The sequence below is a fragment of the Pongo abelii genome, chromosome 17, assembly GCF_028885655.2.
Source record: "Pongo abelii isolate AG06213 chromosome 17, NHGRI_mPonAbe1-v2.0_pri, whole genome shotgun sequence".
Taxonomy (NCBI): domain Eukaryota; kingdom Metazoa; phylum Chordata; class Mammalia; order Primates; family Hominidae; genus Pongo; species Pongo abelii.
In genome coordinates this window covers 42,064,007-42,086,017 of record NC_072002.2, presented here as the reverse complement: position 1 = coordinate 42,086,017, position 22,011 = coordinate 42,064,007, and positions in this window count along the sequence as shown.

The following is a 22,011-nucleotide window of genomic DNA, read 5'->3' as shown; positions in this document are numbered from 1 at the left end:
GATAAAAACTTCAGCTTTTAATAAAATGATGCATTTTTGGAGGCAGTTTTGGGTGGGCATCTCAGCTCTGTATTTTTCACCCTTTCTCATTGGGTGGGATGAACTTTTCTGAGCCTCTTCCTTTACCGGGCGATAATAGGAGTTACCCCCACAGGTTTATTGTGAAGGTGTTAAAAAAACAAGTGCATTCCAACAATAACCATATATACTAGGGATCTGAATGTGATTATATAACTTCATGTACTACATCTGGATCCCTTAAATCTAACAAAGAATCTCTTTACATATTTTGCATCTTATGAAGGCTTCTGATTCTAGCAGGTTTTTATATTGCTTTAGAAAATGTTTCGGAGCTGAGACACAGGTTGTTAATCCAAGCATACCTTGGAGATATTGTGGGTTCAGATCCAGACCACCATAATAAAGCTTATATGACAATAAAGCAAATCACACAAATCTTTTGGTTTCCCAGTGCATATAAAAGTTATGTTTACACTATATTGTAGTATATTAAATGTGTAATAACATTAGGTGTAAAAAATGTTATGTACCTTAATGTAAAAATGCTTTATTGCTAAAAATTGCTAATGATCATCTGAACCTTCATAGAGTCATAATTGTTTTGCTGGTGGAGGGTCTTGCCTCAATGTTGATGGCTGCTGACTGATCTGGGTGGTGGTTGATGAAAGTTAAGGTGACTGTGGCAATTTCTTAAAACAAGACAACAATGAATTTTGACACATCAATTGACTCTTCCCGTCATAAAAGATTTTTCTGTAGCATGCGATGCTGTTTAATAGCATTTTACCCACAGTAGAACTTCTTTCAAAAGTGCAGTCAATCCTTTCAAACCCTGTTGCTGCTTTATTAACTAAGTTTGTGGAATATTCTAAATCCTTTGATGTCATTATTACAATGTTCATAGCATCTTCAAAAGGAGTAGATTCGATCTCAAGAAACCAATTTGCTCATCCATAAAAAGCAACTCCTTGTATATTGAAGTTTTATTATGAGATTGCAGCAAGCCAGTCACATCTTCAGGCACCACTTATAATTCTAGTTCTCTTGTTCTTTCCACCTCATCTACAGTTCCTTCCTCCACTGAGGTCTTGAGCCCCTCAAAGTCACCCATGGGGATTAAAGTCAAATTTGCCAAACTACTATTAATGTTGATATTTTGACCTCCTTCCATGAATCATGAATGTTTTTAATGGCATCTAGAATGGCAAAGCCTTTCTAGAAGATTTTCGATTTATGCAGCCTACATCCATCAGAGGAATCAAGAACTATGGCAGCTATAGCTTTACAAAATAAATTTATTTTCTTTTTTTGTGTGTGTCAGATAAGGTCTTGATCTGTTGTCCAGTCTGGAGTGCCATGGCAAGATCATGGCTCACTGCAGCGTCCAACTCCTGGGCTCAGGCAATCCTCCCACTTCAGCTTCCTGGTTAGCTGAGACTACAGGTGCACACTACTATGCCCAACTAATTTTATATATATATATATATATTTCTGTAGAGATGGGGTTTCACCATTTTGCCCAGGCTAGTCTTAAACTACTGGGCTTAAGCAATCCATCAACCTCAGCCTCCCAAAGTAGTAGAATTACAGGCATGAGCCATCGCACCTGGCTTTAACATTTCTTAATAATATTTAAAAGTCAAAATTACTCCTTGATTCAGCTTCAGAATGGATGTGTTAGCAGGCATGGAAACAACATCAATCTCCTTGTGCATCTCTATCAGAGATCTGGGATAACCAGGTACATTGTCAATGACCAGCAATATTTTGAAAGAATTTTTTTTCTGAGCAGTAGGTCTCAGCAGTGGGTTTAAAACATTCAGTAAACCATGCTGTAAATAGATACGCTGTAAACAGGCTTTGTGGTTCCATTTCTAAAATGTAAGCAGAGAGATTTAGTATAATTCTTAAGCACTCTAGGGTTTTTGGAATGGTAAATAAGCATTGACTTCAACTAAGTCACCAGCTCCATTAGCCACTAACAAGAGAGCAGCCTGTCCTTTGAAGCTTTCAAGCCAGGAATTGACTTGTCTTCTACAGCTATGAAAGTCCTAGAAGGCATGCTCTTCTTGGACAAGGCAGTTTTGTCTCTATTGAAAATCCGTTGTTTAGTATAGCCACCTTCATCAATTATCCTAGCTAGATCTTCTTGGATAACTTACTGCAGCTTCTACATCAACATTTGCTGTTTCACATTGAACTTTTGCTGTGAAGAAGCTTCTTTCCTTAAACCTCAGGAACCAACTTCTGCTAGCTTCACACTTTTCCTCTGCAGCTTCCTCACCTCTGTCAGCCTTTACAGAATTGAAGATAATTAGGGCCTTACTCTGGATTAGGCTTTGACTTAAGGGAATGTTGAGGCTGGTTTGATCTTCTATCCAGACCACACAAACTTTCTCCATATTAGCAACAAACTGTTTTGCTTTCATATAATCATGTATTCATTAGGGTAGCACTTTTAATTCCCTTCAAAAACTTTTTCTTTGCATTCACAACTTGGCTTTCTGTTTGTCACAAGAAGCCTAGCTGTCAGCCTGTCTTGGCTTCCAACATGCCTTCCTCACTAAACGTAATCATTTCTAGTTTTCAATTTTTAATTTAAAGTGAGAGATGTATGACTTTACCTGTCACTTGAACACTTACAGGCCTTTGTAGGGTTATTAACTGGCTTAATTTCAATATTGTTGTGTCTCAGCGAACATCGTGACCCAAAGAGTGGGAGAGAGATGGGAGATTAGCTGGTGGTAGAACTGTCGGAATATACACAACCATTATCCATTAAGTTTGCCATCTTACGTGGGCGCAGTTCATGATATCCCAAAACAATTACAAGAGTAGCATCAAAGATCACTGATCATAGATCACCATAACAGATATATATAATAAATAACGGCAAAGCCACAGAAACATGAAGCAAATACTTGCTATTGGGAAAATGCTTTGATAGACATGCTCAATGCAGTGTTGCTACAAACGCCAATTTCTAAAAAATACATCTGTGGGGCACAATAAAGTGAAGCACAATAAAATGGTATGCACGGTATGCATGTATATCCTCAGGAGCTAGCAGAAGCCCTTATTTCTCCTATTTATAGGCCTATGTGACTCAAAAAGCAAATGGGCAGCTGCATGCAGGATGTCTTAGTCAGCTCAGGCTGCTGTAACAAGGTGCTACAGACTGGGTGTCTTATCAAAACAAACAGAAATGTATTTCTCACAGTTCTGAAGGCTGGAAGCCTGAGATCAAGGTGCTAGCATGGTTGAGTTCTGGTGAGGGCTCTCTTTTGAGATTCAGACTCCTGATCTGTGTTGCATCCTGTTATGGTGGAAAGAGAGAGAAAGTATGCTCTCTAACCTCCTGTAAGACCACTGATATCATTCATGAGGGCCTCAAACTCATGACCTAATTAGCTCCAAAGGCCTCATCTCCAAATACCATCACTATATGGATTGGATTTCAACATGAATTTTGGGAGGGACACAAACATTCAGTCCATAACACAGGGCTGTTTCCTTGTGTATGAAGCCAAAGGGGAAAGTCTTTCCATCCTACAAGGTCATTCGAAAAGCATCCAGTGTGTGTTAGAGAGTTGGGCACACAATTACTATTTAACATCTTGCCTTGGCCATGGAATGAATTTGTCTTGCTCAGATAGTGAACTGAGATCTCTCTACCTTTTCAAGGACATGCTGTGACCAACAGAGTGATACCGCCCAGATAGGAATGATGCTTAACTATCATTTGCTGCTTTGAACAGTCCTGAAAACACAGCAATGCTTGCACCATTCATATGTAGTTGCTGGCTTTTCACACTACTATCTTCCTGAGGGTGATTATAGTTTTTCTTCTTCTCTAACCTTTGGAACTCCTTAATCAGCTTATTCCTAGGCTTGAGGCCATTAGCACTGATCTGAAACTAGAGGTCTCCAAGCATTTCAGTGGTAGATGCACAGCACATTGGTACAAGCCATCAACCAGGCAGCTGGTCTCAGGCTTTCTAAACTTTGTGATTCAGCCAGGTGGTGAGATGAGCCATTACCAAAATTATTTTTCTTAGTTACAGTTATCAGTCATACTAGTTGGTTGAGGGCCAACCAACAGGCAAGCCAACTAACTTTTCCAATTTGTACTTAATTACATCATCATATAGGCAAAGTAATGGGCTCTGGTTTCTGGCCCTCCTCTAAATTCAAACAAAATTACATAAGCATTAAGAGAATCATATCACCTTGGCTCACTCTGGCCTCTGAGCATGAATACAGAATGAGGGAAACCACCAGATGTTAAGCTGATCATATCTGCTGAAAAAGACACATCCAAGTGTTGTGTGCCAACGGGTTTAGGGACCCTGCAGTCATATCAGTTTGGCTACAATCTCACTGGGTCTTATAAATAAAAAGAGTGCAGATCAAGCCAGCACCTGGATGGCAGATGCCAAATCTCCTGGAGAGATGCCGTAAGTAATGCATGGAACCCAAGTAACATTTCCCCCTTTGTGCGTATAATAAATCAGTACCTAGTAGGAGAAAAGAGATTGCGATTTAATGGGCCCTGTCTCTTTACCTGAGCTTTTTTCTAGATGGCCCATAAAAATAACTTCTGCCTTTACCCATACTTTTAGATGAATTGGTTATTTCTCCCCCAAATAAAATTAACTCTTTTTTTCATCATTTATCAGTGAAAAAAATTACTTGATTAAATTCTTTACTTGGTCATGGCTACAAAGATGTGTCACGACCTTTTGCTTATTTCTTCAAAAAGATGGTAGAGCTTGAAGATGAATAAATGAATTCCCCCTAACATAGGTAATAAAATGCCTTTGATCATTGGATATAAAAATAGCTATAAAAATGCAAGTGTTTCTCTAATGGTCCATCTTGCTTTTTTATGAGTCTCTCTACTGCCATTGCATAGGTAGATTTCATGTTGGGCTATGCAAATCTCCATTCGCCTGCCTCTTCTGTTCGTAAATGTATTACTCCAGTCATGTTTGAATTAGGAAAGCTTCTAGTGCTTCAATACTTATTTATTTTTCATGGTAAAAATAGTTAACCATAACCACCTATACCTTTATGTGTGATGCTCTATTACTTGAACAGGGTTTCAGCTTATCACTGCATATTTAATGTCATGTCTTCTTAGCTATGTCTCATATAACCAGCTTCTAATTTCAGCCTCTGCCTAGTTAAAACACTTTGTCAAACTTCCCTATCACATTTTTTTTTCTCACACACATCATTTCATCCTCACTCCTGAAAAATCTGTTAGTGGCAATTCCAATATTGGCAATGTAAGAGTGAAAAAAAACTTTAAAAAGGGAAAACTGAATTTAAATTTCATCATTGCAAAAATGAAACATTAATTGAACCCCCGTAAAGAAAGGGCACATTATATCTCAGACATATGTGGCTGGTGAGCAAAGAATTACTACACAAAGGTTAAATAATGTATCACTCACTAAAATAAAAGGAATCATTTACATATTTATTTAAATAGATACTCCTCCAATATTTTAAGCCCAGTTTATGTATTATTAATTAATCAAGAGAAAAATTCTGGCACAACATAAAATGTGAAAAACTACTGTCAATTGAGGTTTAATAAAAATGAGTACATAATACTTAAAATGACAATGTTATTCACTTGAAATATATAATTTGATTTTTAAGTAACATTTTTGGGAACATAGTTACTACATAAGGCACTGTGTGTGATTGGGAAGTTAAATAGCTTTAGACAATGTAGAATATGAAAATAGCATATTTCTACAGGAAGGACATCAGGAATCTTGGAGGTGGTATTTTAGTCTAGATTTATTAAGTACATCTCTTGGATGATAAAATGAATTTTGGGCTGGAAATACTTGAGGGAGAAAAATAATAGATCTGTTTATAGAATGAAGAGCTTGAATACTTCTAGCAGAGCTTGAGAAAGTAAGGGTTCAATATATATTTTTTGTTGAATGAATGAATGAAATCTCCCCAAAGATACTAAAATGATAATGATGCTTGTTTAACTTTGAGATGTTACTAGACAATATTTATGGAACACCTATAGTTTGCTTGACACTGTACTGAGACCAATGAATACTAACCAAGTGAACAAGACAAACTTGAACCTCCAAGGAGCTGATGGTCTAGTCAAGAAGACATGCATAAAAAGATGTCGTCATTAATGTGCTGATGACTTCACATACTCAGTGTATGCAGACGGAGCTAGCCAAATAAGGTGTCAAAGTGGTCTCTCTGAGAATATCTCCTTTGAGTTGAGACCTGAGTGATAAGAAGGTGAGGAAGATAAATCTGGGGGCTCAGTAAACCTCACATGTGAAGTCACAAAGACCAGAGAGATGATGACCTGTCAGAGGAATTGGAAGATGTCTAAAAGCTGAGACTAAAAAGCAAAAAGGAAATTGGGGAGAGGGGATCTGAAGTGTAGACAAGGGCCAGGTGGTAGAAAAAATGAATACAGTTGAATTCAATACCAAAATGAATACAGTGCAGCTATTTTCCTAATTCATTCTGAAATGATTTCCACGTTCTTGAAATTTACCAAAAGGAAAGTACTTACAGCAATATTTTTATGCAAATACTATTATTTGTGTCCAATTAATGACTGTGTTTTGAAATTTTAATCTAATATTTTGGGAGCCATTTCTATGGGGTACATTTGCTCATTGATTTGTTGATTCACTTACCTATTATTACACACGTGCCAGATACAAAGATACACAAGGCACTCCCTGCCTTCAAGCAGGCGATGTAGTGTTCAGGGAGTAGGAGATAGGGGATGGACTATCAACCTGTTAGACTTAAGAGGTGGGATGTTGGGAGAGGAACATAAGGGATTAGATCACTGATATCATCAAAACTTCTCACGGCAAATACAAACAAAATTGAAGATCCTTGCCCTGACCCTCTCTCACCAGCAGGAAGCTTCTGTTTTAACAAGTGTTTACTCTGGGAGCATCTCCTAGTTCTTTTGGGGAGTTAGAGGTTGTGAGAATGGAGAAATGGCCCATGAAAGCAACTCCCTATCAATGAGTCACTTTACACAACTTGAGGAGCATCATTTATACTATGTTCTATGTCAATGGGATTATAGTCTTCATGTACTACTCTCAGAGAATGTGGGAGAAGTCCCTGAATTTGCAAACTAACCCACATTCCCCTCTTTAAGGACATTCTTCAATAGTTAGTCATTAGCCATCATAACTGAGCCAAGTTAAATGGTGAAGATGTATATTTATAGAGTCCAAAATTATCAACTAGGGAGAATATTCTGGGATTCCTGTTTAGTGCTGTGAGTTTGGTCTCTTCCAACTCAAAGTTGGTCATTTTGAAGAAACAGAGCTCTTTTGTGTAGTTGGAGACACATACAAACATATACACACGCACATGTCCCTCTTGTATTTTCTTTTCTCACATGGAGCCTTGCCTATCTAACACCACAGAATAACATGCTCTCCTGTAATTGAGGCTCTTTCTTTAGTTGGTCCACTTTTCACTCCCTCAACATACAAAGCCTTCTTCCCACAGGTTGCTATTTTCCCCATCTTTCTCTCACAAATAATATTTACAACCACATTTTTAAACCATAAATTACATATAATGTTAATAAATGGCCCCTGTTTATAGCCAAGATAAGTAAACTATTCAATGGAAAGAAGAACATTTATAATACTTCTTGAGATTTTTCAGATTGTGTGTGTGTTTTCTGAAAACATATCCCCCAGTCTTGGCAATATAGTGAGAATCCATCACTACAAAAATTAAAATAATTAGCCGTGTATTGGTGCCTGTCTATTGTCCCAGCTACTTTGGGAGGTGGGAAGATCGCTTGAGTGCAGGAGTTTAAGGCTACAGTGAGCTATGGTTGAGCCACTGCACTCCAGCATGGGGTGACAGAGTGAGACCACGTCTCAAAAAACAACAACAAAAAATCCATATAACCAGCGAATGTTAGAAGTAAGGTTAGACCTCTGAGAAAGACACACGGGAGTGAGTTGCTTGAGTGGATAGTGGTCAGTGGCACTAATGGAACAGTCCAGGTGGGAAGCACTGGAAACTAGGCAAAGGCAGTGGGAAAGGAGAAAGGATATAAAATAGAAAGATATATTGCACAGAATAAAATGGAAAATAACCAGCAGCTAGAGAGAGGATCAAGTTGTGCTGATGTGCTGAACCCAGAGGAAAGGAAAGATGAAGTGACATTATAAACAAGGTAGGAAGAAAGACAAATTTAAGGACAGGATAGAGGATGGCAAGTTTAGATTCTCTAGATGAACTTTGAGGTTCTCATAGGAAATCATGCTTTGAGGGCTGAAGTCCACCTAAGCTACTTTCTTCCGTTTCTTCTCTCTTTTCCTTTCACACCTCCCTCCTTGACAATAGTCCTTTCTGGGGAGCCCTCAAAAAGGAGGAGAGGCCTGACTGCTCTGGCTCACATTCCAGTTTGAGCTCAAACCCAAGTGCATGCCTGGGCATCATTCATAACAGACCCAGCTACCCATATGCATGCCTGGGGGTCATTCACAACACACTCAGCTACTCATGCGGATGCCTGGGGGTTGTTCACAACAGATGCAGCTACAAGCTACAGTTTAGTTTTGCCTGTTGGTCTGGAAGACAAATATTTGGGACTGGAGCTCAAGAGAGAAGTCAGGCCTCTAGATAGCTACTTGGATGCTCTCTGCTTAGAGATGATAATTGAAAGAGTGAGAGTAAATACATTTTTCTAGAAGACAGAGGGTGGAGAAGAGGGCTAAATAGAAAATTCCATGACACCTATGGTTAGGGCCTAGAGGCAGGAAGATAGACCAAAGACAAAGTCACAGAAGAAGCGATTCTAGAGAAGAAAACAAACAAACAAACACAAAAACAACCACCACCCTGAAAATGAGGAGTGCAAGGAAGGAGTGATTTAGGGCAATAGGTGCTGATCAACGGTGTGAGGCTATGGAAAAGAAACACAATTGAGAAGGTGGGTGGATTTGGTAGCTAGAGAATGACTGATGTCTATTGCAAGTGGGGTTTCAGCAGTGGTTGAATGTAGATTATAGAAAATAAAGCGGGGGTAGGTGGTGAGGTATTGAAGGCTGAACGAAGAAGAATTAGAGGCAGAAATGATGGCTTGGGGGGATTAATAATAAATGTATGCAGTCTTAAGTGCTTACATACTTTACAGAATGCTTTCTGGCTAAGTGGAAACATCCAACAGAAAGGAAAAATTTGAATCCATAGAGTAGAGGAGAAATTGTTGTGAGATACCTGTTTGTGTATATTTATTCTCCAATAAGCCACACAATGTTTTTGTGCAGGCTACACAAAAGTGGCTCTCCCCTGGATGGGTGGAGATCCTCAATAGGGTGAATGAATGGCTTGGTGAACAGAAAAATGGTTGCTTCCTTCAGCTCCCACATGCAACTTGGAATCTATACCATGATACATGACAAAACTGTACAAATACGACCTACTGTATTCACACTTAGAAAAAAACTATCCATGTACATTTAACTTGGTTTCTTCTTTATGCTCAGCGACATTCATTACTTTCCCCAGGACACATGCTTGTTCTTATTTATAACCAGAAAATCAGTTAGTCAATGTCCAATGTTGAGCTCTTTTCAAATACTCCCTCCCCAGGGTCCACAGAAGCATCCGTGTAGAAAAGTCCCCAGCTGAAGTGTGTGGTGGCCAATAATCACATTATTAAGGACACTTTTTCTTTGTAGATGTTCCCAATCAGCTCTAATTCTGCCACTGCTCACCAGGCCATAGGGACAATTTTGTGGTGTTATGTTTTGAAAGCAACATTTTTTTATGAGTAGGTAGCTTATAATTAGAAACACACAGTTTAATCACAGTATGCTAGAAACAAAAATAATTGACTTATTTCTTTTTATTTCCCACTTGGCAATAAAAGAAAAAAAGAATAAAGATAGTTATGGGTATTATTTAATTTCCTTGGGAGGACACAAGCCATCAAATGTTGAAAATTTTTTTTTAACATTTGTGCTTTCTTACTTTGTGTGAAATTGTTGCATGTATATTTTTGGTAATTTCTTCAGGGATTTTAAAGAAGACATTTTCTATTTTAATATATCTCAGTGACAGTGATCTGGTTAAGAATCCACCGGGGAATTTAGCAAAGATTCTGTCAATGAACAAAGAAGGCAGGAATGAGCTCTAGAGCTCTTCAGCTCTAGATAAGAAAGCTACTCTCCCAGTCCCCTTGTCTCTGTGTCACCTTCACAAGAAGGGGGTCCAAAACTGTGAGCTACCCTGCTTGGATTAATACTTCCCTTTCCCAGAGATGCACAGCTTTACACTAGTGTTGGCCTTGAGACTGTAATTAACTCGTTATGTCTCATATCCCTGTTCATATCAGTTACCACAAGAAGCTGAGAACACCAAGTCAGCCCTCATTCCCCTAATTCTAATCCTCTTTGCTCCAACCCCCCCGCAGGACTTATCCCCTTCACCATAAATTAATACATTATGCGTTTTACTTATTGGTTTGTCTTTTTCTCCAATTAGAGTGTAAACTGGTTTTGTCTGTTTTGCTCATTTCCATATCTCAATGCCTGGGACAGTGACAGGCACGTGGTGATTATTATTATGGGGGAACGTGGCACTCCATAATTATTTGTTGATTAAATGAAAAGAAAAAAAAAGAGCACTTGAACTTGACACTAGCTTAGATGTGGTCTATGAGAGACCACAGAGATGCAGCATGAACTCTAGGATTGTGAGCTTGAGATGTTTGTAGGGTCATATGCAGTGGTCAGTAATAGGAGCGCAGCAGTACAAAATAATGGGCATAAAGAGTAGGAGTTATTTTACTGCAAAAATTAATTGGATATCATGAGTGGCCATCTTGTTAGTGAGAGATTTGCTGTAGAAAAACTATTGCTTAAAAAAAAACCACCAACAAAAACTTCAAAACTCTTGAATTGCAGCTGCTATATGTGTAGGTCTTTCCACCATGGAAGAATTTCTCAGTGCTGCGTGAGGTCAACATTTGCCTTCACAGAATCTAAAGTAGCGTGAAAAAATGCAAAACTAATACAAGCTCCCAGCATATAGTTGGTGCTGAATAGATCCTTGTGGGGTAAGTGATGCCTGGACACAAAAATTAGGCAAAATCTGTCTTGCACTAGAACCATGCAGAGCTGCTTCCAGGAACCTGAGTCTGCTCTCCTGGTCTCCCATCAGACTATTCTGTGTCCTACCATTCTGAAAGAGTCTTTTGCACGTAACCTAACTTCTCTCTCTCCTCTCCTCCCTCCTAAAAGTCATACTTACATGACTTTTAGACATATTCATGCAAAATCATGCTTTAAGAGTCGGTGATACTGGCTTAATTAGACAAAAGACTTCCAGAAAATTTCTTGCTTGATAGAACATAGTGCCCAAGAACAACAATGCCTAAAACAAGTTAAAATAATCAGGTTTTAAAGACTCACATACCTTTCCCAAGAAATGATGTTGGTGTTAGACATGTCAGGTAGTATGGCAAGACTTTGATGTAGATATCTGAGAATGATTAGCTTTTTTTGGATTAAGAATTTAAAACTCAATTGAAGGGGCTAAAGGCATGTATCTACATTTCACTGGAAATGATAGGACAATATAGCCTTTTTATAGGAGGAGGGTATATTGTCTTATCATTTCCAATAAGAGACATGCAGAGGACAGCCAGGCATCCTTGTATGCACTTCAATCCAGTATTATTTTCATATATTCTTTCCTAATATGAGACATTTCAGCTTTTAATGTCAGATCTCCCCATTTTCCTACATATCAGGAATAAATTTAGCATGTGTCAGACTCCCTAAGATAAATGTTTTGTAATTTTTTTCTGTTGCTGAAAGAATCAATGCATAGACGACACCCTTAGATAGATAGTCAACTTGGAATGTCAGTTTAGATCTAATTTTCCATAGATTCTGTTATTTGGAGATGGTAGAGTGAATACCATCATTCAGAAAAATTACATAGGTCTACAATCTGCCCCTGGAACATGAAGGAACTGAGGCACAAAAATTATATAATAGAACACTTTGGTTGCACACCCCTGACTCTGTGTAGTAGAGGAAAGAAGTGAAAGTATATTTTATTTCATGTTACCTCAGAGACAATCAGTAAATTTTTCTATCAAAGTTTGTTTTCATTAATAGATCACTTAAAATGTTTCAGAATGCCTTATTCTAAATACAAAGAGTATCACATATGTCAAAATTTCCTAGGTGATAATTACGGTTCATAAATGGAAAATGTAAGGGAAAAGATTGTCAGTGATATGGTTTGGGTCTGTGTTCCCACCCAAATCTCATTAAATTGTAATCCCCAGTGTTGGGGGAGGTACCCAGTGTTTGGAGAGGCAATTGGATCATGGGGGCAGATTTCTCTCTTGCACTTCTCATGATATTGAGTTATCACAAGACCTGGTTGTTTGAAAGTGCACAGCACTTCCCCCTTCACTTTCTTTCTCTCCTGCCTCCATGTGAAGATGTGCTTGCTTCCCCTTTGCCCTTCTGCCATGATTGTAAGTTTCCTGAGGCTACCTCAGCCATGCCTCCTGCACGGCCTGTGGAATTGTAAGTCAATTAAACCTCTTTTCTTGTAAATTACCCAGTCTCAAGTAGTTCTTTATAGCAGTGTAAGAACAGACTAATACAGTGAGTAAGGTAAAGAGAGAATGAAGAGAAAATGAAAGAATAAAGCATTCTGAGTAACATTTAAGTGTTATGTACATTCTCATATACTTTGAATCTTCACAGTGTGACTATGTGCAGTAGGTTTGGTTGGAACTCCCAAGATTTCCTACCCAGGATTTAGGAAGCAATGTCTTTCCTTAAGTTGCCACCCTCTCTGATTCTTCCTCTTCCCTCCTTCTCAACCAGTCCATTACCCAAAGGTTTATGAGAATGAAATGAGACTCCAGGGAACTTAGAACTTATTCTGTTCTAAGAAAAATACTTATTTAAAAAATGTGATGATTGCTTTAAAAATAATCTATCTTCTACTTGGTCTGAGAACATCATTAACATAAAGAAAACCCATTCACCCAGAAACTCTTATGAGAGATATAAAAATTAAGACTAAAGTTCCCCAAACCATCATCATTTTCACCAAAACTTGCCTCATTGGAGGAAATGTGGAAAGTTACATCTAAAAGCCTCTACTTATTATACAACTTGTCCTTAATTTAAAATAATTTTACAGTCCCTAAAATAATGGGATTGTGAGGTAAATAGGTAGTGACAGTGAAACTGTCCCCACAGGGTTAACGAGAATTTCATGCTAGGTTTTAGACACAATTACGCATGAATCAGGTTGCCTTCTGGCCTACTTTACTATAGCTACCTACTAACTGAAAGTTAAGTAGCACTAGATGCTGACCATTTGCTTCCCTGTTTTTTCTATAGATAGAATTTATAGGGCCTTTGTGCTTAAGAGTCACCTAAAATGTCTTCAGATCCTGAATTCCAGCAGAGTGGCTATTACCAGCTAGTCTGAAGACTCTCACCAAAGAACCAAGTCAACACAAGAATGTTCTTTCCTCGTCCTCCCATCCCATGACCCCACCTTTCACTCTTGACCTATCAGTGATCCCCAGCCCACTACTCATCCCAAATCCCTTAAAAGCCCTAGCCTCCTTAGGGAAGCAGATTTGAGGTCCCCTCCTGTCTTAAGCCTCTTTCTCTGCTGCAATTCATGGTGTCTTGGTGTAGTAACTTGCTGCACACCAGGCAATTGAGCCTGGCACAATCACAATGATTGCCACTCGTGTTTTGTGAAATTCATAATTTTGCATTTACAAATAGGGAATGAAGATATTTTAACAGACACGTGATATTGTTTAGGTAGTATTTCCAATATTTTGTCTAAATTGATGGGCAAGAAACATTCAAGATGAACACTGCCACTCTGTTGAACCCTGTTATGCCCAATAACATCATAATATAAAGCAAATGATACCAACATCCATATTAAATTTAGGTTGACTACTCCATTGTTAATTCAAATTGGAGAATTTGTTTTCAACTTTGGGTCTAAATCACTGATTTGTGTGTTGCTTTCTGGAATTCAAATGTAGTTACCATTTTTTTTTTTTAAATATTCCTGGTGATTGTGACGTGAAGTCAAGTTTAGTGGAAGAGTGGCAAGATTACATGTGAGACAGTGTGTTCAGGGCTGCCATGAAATCAGGACCTGGGTGTTAGTGACCTTCATTCAGCAAGGAGACCAGGCTGAATGAAGCAGAGACACCCCCCAGGGAGGGGAGAATGTCTGAACAAGTGAAGAGACGAAGTTGCTAGAGAGGACAGCATGAGAAGCTGTGGGAATTAAAGAAAATAAGAAGGGGCAGGGCACGGTGGCTCACGCCTGTAATCCCAGCACTTTGGGAGGCCAAGCCGGGCGGATCACGAGGTCAGGAGATCGAGACCATCCTGACTAACACGGTGAAACCCCGTGTCTACTAAAAATACAAAAAAAAATTAGCCGGGCATGTGGCAGGTGCCTGTAGTCCCAACTACTTGGAAGGTGGAGGCAGGAGAATGGCATGAACTCGGGAGGCAGAGCTTGCAGTGAGCAGAGATGGTGCCACTGCACTCTAGTCTGGGCGACAGAGCAATACTCCATCTCAAAAATAAATAAATAAATAAATAAAAAGAAAAGAAGAAGACTAAGCTTACTGACCTTGAGGAGTACAAGAAAATATTGTAGAACAATAAGGATGCATTTTGCCACGCCTGATACATAGCAGGTGCTCAATATATATTTGTGACTGAATACATAGGTGGATCAGATTACAGAGGGATTTCAGAGGCAAACAAAATAATTTGTATTTCTTGTTCACCATATATGTCCAGTGCCTAACATATATTATGGAGTCTATAAATATTTGTTTAAATCTTGATTGACAAATGTGCCTTACAGAGAGTATGCACTCATTAAATGGTTGATGTAATTATTCTAATCAATAGTTGAATACCTTTGTTTTTCAGATGGAAAAATCCAATGATTTGTGTATATAAGGCCATTTTTATTCTAATCTGAATGAATAGTATAGAAAAACCATACTGTTTAAAGATATTCTACAGTGTTCCAAAGAGAAATGTTATAGACACATGGTAATACATTGCCAGCCAGAGAGTTAAAACTTCCAAAATAAAACCCTTCCTTTAAAACATGAATACAATAAGACTGAGAGGATTAATAATATACCCATTCATTCATTCATTCGTTCATGCAATAAAGAATATCTACTATGGACTATGCACTGCTCTAGTTAAACAAAGCATATAAAAGTTTCTGCCCCTATATGGTTTACCTTCTAACTGGGGCAGCAGAACACAAGCAGAAATGTATAGCAATTTAGAGTATGGCAAAATGTAAGGGTAGGGAGGTGAGAAATTCTACTTTTAAAAATGGTGGCCAAGCAAGACCTTGCAGAGAAGGGAGACATTTGAGTTAAGACCTAAAAATAGTGATAGAGCAAGCCATGATGCTATCTGGGGGAAGAGCATTTCAGGGAGAGGAAACAGCATATGTCAAGGTCCTGAGGCAGCTGTGTGTCCGTCACAGTCTAGGAGCAGCAAGAAGGCCAGTGTATCTAGAATGAATACAAAGGGTGGGAGGAAATCTCCTCGGAGAGGTTAATGGAGGACCTTATATGTCAAAGGAAGGATTTTGGCTTTTACTCTGAATGACATGGAAGCCACTAGGGATTTTGAACAGAGGAGAGCTAAGGGACTGATTTGGTTGTGCTCCAGGCAGCCACATACCTTGCAATGAAGCTGTCCAAAATTTTATTAACGATAATTTATTGGTCCCTCTTGGGTTCTCATATTATTTCTATTGGATTACCACACTTGCTTTTTTTTTTTTTAATAACAATAGGTATAGTTTTCCATCTTTTTCCCTTGGGATAAGATATAAATATCTGGAGTTTATCTTGTTCATATTTTTGTGTCTGGTGACATCATATGTAATCTCTGTACAAGGTAGGTAATTGCCAAATATGTGTTGTCTTTATGTGACTTTTCAGCTTGTTTATGGTGAATCCAATTATGAAATGTCACACAAGTGCAAAACTAGTGGTATTGACTATGATCTTTGACATGACTGAATGAAACTTGTGAATCATTTGTTTGAAAAATTATTTCTGTATTTACATTTGATTTTTTGAAGCAATAAATTGATGTGTCATTCCATGGATGGCCAGAAACACTCAATCAACCATGTCACAGTTGCAATTTTATTTATAGGCATTTGAAACAACCCTGCAATTTCTTTGGAGTTCATTCGGTGAACTACAGCACTGGAATTAGTCCTACGAGTGTAATTTGAAGGTATTGAAAAGCCCCATTTGCCGGAAAAAATTTCTACTATAAAGGCTGCCTCCCCTCCCCCCTCCCCAGACCCTTCAACCTTCAGTTTCCACCTCTGGAGCAATTCCTTTCTTACTTAACAAAAGTAAGTGTGTTGCTCTTAGGAAGCTTCTACAGAATGCAGGACTGGCGCTAAGCACTTGGAATGTCTCAGAGCACAGCCTAGCATGGACTTAGTAAAAAACCATGCTTTACTTGTACCTCTCTTAGCCAGCTAAAGATGTGACCATTATTTTACATTTTATTTATTTATGCCAGGTCGTCTAACTGTGCAGGCTGCTACTGACATAGGGAGTGTCCCTTTTCTGCTTGAACTTCTATTAGATAAAATGATTTAATCAGCTTTGATGATCTGGAATAACAGGACTTTACCAAGGGACTGGCTATTCTGATGTGAAAGTAAATGTCTTAACCTCCCTCGCCATGACATTTATTTTCCATTAATCGTGCTGGCTCTGCCTTGGCATCCTTTTAACAGCAGGAGACCATTATCCTGTGAGAATGTTCTCTCCCCTTTCACATTATCTCTTAATTATTGCCCTCTTTTCTATAGACAATGCCGGTAGGAATTTTCATGTAATTTCTCCCCTCCATTCCTCCTCTCACATGTACTGCCATGGGAGAGGATTTGGATGTTAACCCCAGAAAGCCCAGAATAATGAATCTTGTAGACAGTTGGCTCAGTATCCAAGGAGTCCTTTGAGAGGTGGCTGAGATGCTGTGAGCAACGCACAAGGCAAATGCTTGGGAACTAAAAAATTTGCATTGAAGCCTTCCAGGGAAAGCGGAGGATGACAATGGAAATCGCAAGTTTGGCTGGGAGGGGGGTGGAAGATTTAGTTTTTCCCACATGCTAGTCTCTCAAGACCATCCATTTTATTTATTTATATTGGAGAAAAGGTTTCATCCCTCCCACTAACAAAAATAGCCTTCACTATGTAAATCCCATCTCTGCCATTTTGTTGAGGCTGTAGCCAGCCAGACTAAAACAGCGGCTGCAAAAAACTGCAGAAAACTCCTCTGATGCATCTTAACAGCTGTTTGTTAATCTCAATGCTGACCATTTAAATGCTAATCCTATTAAGCAACTAATCCCTACACAAGCACCCAGTTCAAGTCGTATAACATTTAATTATCTTTTTTTGGTTTTAGTTTACAATACAGGGTAAACTCATACACACACAAACACACACACAGTGTATATGTATCTACACACATATACACTTCAGTTTGACATTTTACTTTTTTTTTCAACTTTTATTTTAGAGTAGATTTAAGGGGTACATGTGCGGGTTTGTTACCTGGATATATGGTGTGGTGCTGAGGTTTGGGGTATAAATGATCCTGTCACCCAGGTATTGAACATAGTACCAAATAGTTTTTCAATCTTTGTCCCCCTCCCTCTTCCAGTAGTTCCCAGTTTCTTTGTTGCCATCTTCATGTCCCTGAGTGTCCACTGTTTGGCTCCTAAGTGAGAACATGTGGTATTTGGTTTTCTGTTCCCGCATTAATTCGCATAGGATGATGGTCTCTAGCTGCATCCATGTTGCTGCAGAGGAGATGATATCGTTCTTTTTCATGGCTATGTGGTATTCCATGGTGTATATGTACCACATTTTCTTTATCCAATCTGTCATTGATGGATACCTAGGTTGATTCCATGTCTTTGCCATTAAAAATAGGGTTGCAATGAACATGTAAGTGCATGTGTCTTTTTGGTTAGAACAATTTGTTTTCTTCTGGATATATATCCAATAATGGAACTGCTGGGTTGGATGGTAGTTCTAAGTTTTTGAGTAATCTCCAAACTGCGTTCCACACTGGCTGAACTAATTTACATTCCCACCAATAGTGTATAAGCAGTCCCTTTTCTCTTCAACCTTGCCAGCATCTGGTATTTTTTTACTTCCTTATAATGGCCATTTTGACTGTTGTGAGATAGTATCTCATTGTGGCTTTGATTTGTGTTTCTTGATGATTGGTGATGTGAAGCATTTTTACATGTTTTTGGCTGCTTCTTTTGAGAAGTATCTGACCATGTCTTTTGCTCATTTTTAATGGGGTTGTTTTTTGCTTGTTCGACTGTTTAAGTTCTTTACATATTCTTTATTAGACCTTTATCAGATGCATAGTTTGTGAATATTTTTTCAGGTTCTGTAGGTTGTCTGTTTATTCTGTTCATAGTTTCTTTCAATGTGCAGATGCTCTTTAGTTTAATTAGGTCCTACTTGTCAACTTTTGTTTTTGTTGCATTTGCTTTGAGGACTTAGTCATAAATCCTTTTCCAAGGCTGATGTCCAGAGTGCTGTTTCCTATGTTTTCTTCTAGGATTCTTATAGTTTGAGGTCTTACATCTAAATCTTTAATCATTTTTGAGTTAATTATTGTATATGGTGAAAGGTAGGGGTGCAGTTTCATTCTGTATGTGGCTAGCCAGTTTATCCCAACACCATTTATTAAATAGGGAGTCCTTTTTACCTCTGCTTCACATACACACTTTAAAGCAACATTTTAGAAAACAAGTTTATGAAGTTTATGTTCAGGCATAAATGTTTCTCTTGTATTATTTATGAATTCGTGGGACCCTGCGTGAAGGTTACTATTTTCTGTAGAGGGGCATACAAAATCTATTGAGAAGTGCTCCCCAACCCCACTGCATTTGCATGTTAGCTAAAGGGATCCAGGGAATTCTCTGGAATTTGCCATTAATATTTATTGACTGTAATTATGATGTCATATAATGGGGAATATAAGCTCTGACTGCAGGCATTTCTGGCAATGAAAGAGTAGGGCTTTAAGTCTTTTCCCTCTTTCTTTGACAATACAGGGAAAAAATTCCTGGTGCTTTTTCAACATAATATAAAGGTCACTGACAATAGCCCACCTACTGACGCTGATGTGTGACATTTAAACTGAATACAAAGAAAGCATGATAAGCATTAAAAAGAACTAGTTGCTTTCAAGATAATGCTGTTTACCAAATCATTTCTCTTTGAAAAAAAAAATGGTAACATTCCAATTTATTTCTTAGACATTGCTTGAAAATATACACAAATAGCATATTTTGAATAAACAGTATCTAGCACTGATATTTAATCTACTACTACTACTATTTAATTCATCAATAATATATTTTAAATATGGCCTAGGCTGTGAAAATTAGAACCTGGGGAAATATTCTTTGGATGATATGATCAGTTGTTATGTTTTAGTTAAAAAAATTGTATATCTAGAAAACCCCATTGTCTCAGCCCAAAATCTTCTTAAGCTGATAAGCAACTTCAGCAAAGTCTCAGGATACAAAATCGATGTACAAAAATCACAAGCATTCTTATACACAAATAACAGACAAAAAGAGAGCCAAATCATGAGTGAACTACCATTCACAATTGCTTCAAAGAGAATAAAATACCTAGGAATCCAACTTACAAGGGATGTGAAGGACCTCTTCAAGGAGAACTACAAACCACTGCTCAATGAAATAAAAGAAGATACAAACAAATGGAAGAATATTCCATGCTCTTGGGTAGGAAGAATCAATATTATGAAAATGGCCATACTGCCCAAAGTAATTTATAGATTCAATGCCATCCCCAGCAAGCTACCAAAGACTTTCTTCACAGAACTGGAAAAAACTACTTTAAAGTTCATATGGAACCAAAAAAGAGCCTGCATCACCAAGTCAATCCTAAGCCAAAAGAACAGAGCCGGAGGCATCAAGCTACCTATCTTCAAACTATACTACAAGGCTACAGTAACCAAAACAGCATGGTACTGGTACCAAAACAAAGATATAGATCAATGGAACATAACAGAGCCCTCAGAAATAATGCCGCATATCTACAACCATCTGATCTTTGACAAACCTGACAAAAACAAGCAATGGGGAAAGAATTCCCTATTTAATAAATGGTGCTGGGAAAACTGGCTAGCCATATGTAGAAAGCTGAAACTGGATCCCTTCCTTATACCTTATACAAAAATTAATTCAAGATGGATTAAAGACTTACATGTTAGACCTAAAACCATAAAAACCCTAGAAGAAAACCTAGGCAATACCATTCAGGACATAGGCATGGGCAAGGACTTCATGTCTAAAACACCAAAAGCAATGGCAACAAAAGCCAAAATTGACAAATGGGATCTAATTAAACTAAAGAGCTTCTGCATAGCAAAAGAAACTACCATCAGAGTGAACAGGCAACCTACAGAATGGGAGAAAATTTTCGCAACCTACTCACCTGACAAAGGGCCAATATCCAGAATCTACAATGAACTCAAACAATTATTTACAAGAAAAAAACAAACAACCCCATCAAAAAGCAGGTGAAGGATGTGAACAGACACTTCTCAAAAGAAGACATTTATGCAGCCAAAAGACACATGAAAAAATGCTCATCATCACTGGCCGTCAGAGAAATGCAAATCAAAACCACAATGAGATACCATCTCACACCAGTTAGAATGGCAATCATTGAAAAGTCAGGAAACAACAGGTGCTGGAGAGGATGTGGAGAAATAGGAACACTTTGACACTGTTGGTGGGACTGTAAACTAGTTCAACCATTGTGGAAGTCAGTGTGGTGATTCCTCAGGGATCTTGAACTAGAAATACCATTTGACCCAGCCATCCCATTACTGGGTATATACCCAAAGGATTATAAATCATGCTGCTATAAAGGCCCATGCACACGTATGTTTATTGCAGCACTATTCACAATAGCAAAGACTTGGAACCAACCCAAATGTCCAACAACGATGGACTGGATTAAGAAAATGTGGCACATATACACCATGGAATACTATGCAGCCATAAAAAATGATGAGTTCATGTCCTTTGTAGGGACATGGATGAAAATGGAAACCATCATTCTCAGCTAACTATCACAAGGACAAAAAACCAAACACTGCATGTTCTCACTCATAGGTGGGAATTGAACAATGAGAACACATGGACACAGGAAGGGGAACATCACACTCTGGGGACTGTTGTGGGGTGGAGGAAGGGGGCAGGGATAGCATTAGGAGATATACCTAATGCTAAATGATGAGTTAATGGGTGCAGCACACCAACATGGCACATGTATACAAATGTAACAAACCTGCACATTGTGCACATGTACCCTAAAACTTAAAGTATAATAATAATAAAATTTAAAAAAAAAAAGAGAATAAAAAAAGGCAAACTAAGAAGGAGCAGATGTATGTTTGGTTATAGATGCATTGCTTGTTCAAAAGTTTATATGCCAAGATTCTCTTTAATTAGTAAATTTTTAAATTAAGAAAAAAAGAAAAAAGAAAAAAGAAATTGGACCATGTGTGGTAGTGCATACCTGTAATCCCAGCACTTTGAGAGGTTGCGGTAAGAGGACCGCTTCAGGCCAGGACTTTGAGACCAGCCTGGGCAACATAGTGAGACCCTGTTTCAAAAATAAAATAAACAGCTGACTGTAGTAACATGTACCCGTAGTCCTAGGTACTTGGGAGGCTGAGGTGGAAAGATTGCCTGAACCCAGAAGTTCAAGCCCTCCATAAGCTATGATGACTCCACTGTACCCCAGCCTGGGCAACAGAGCGAGACCCTGCC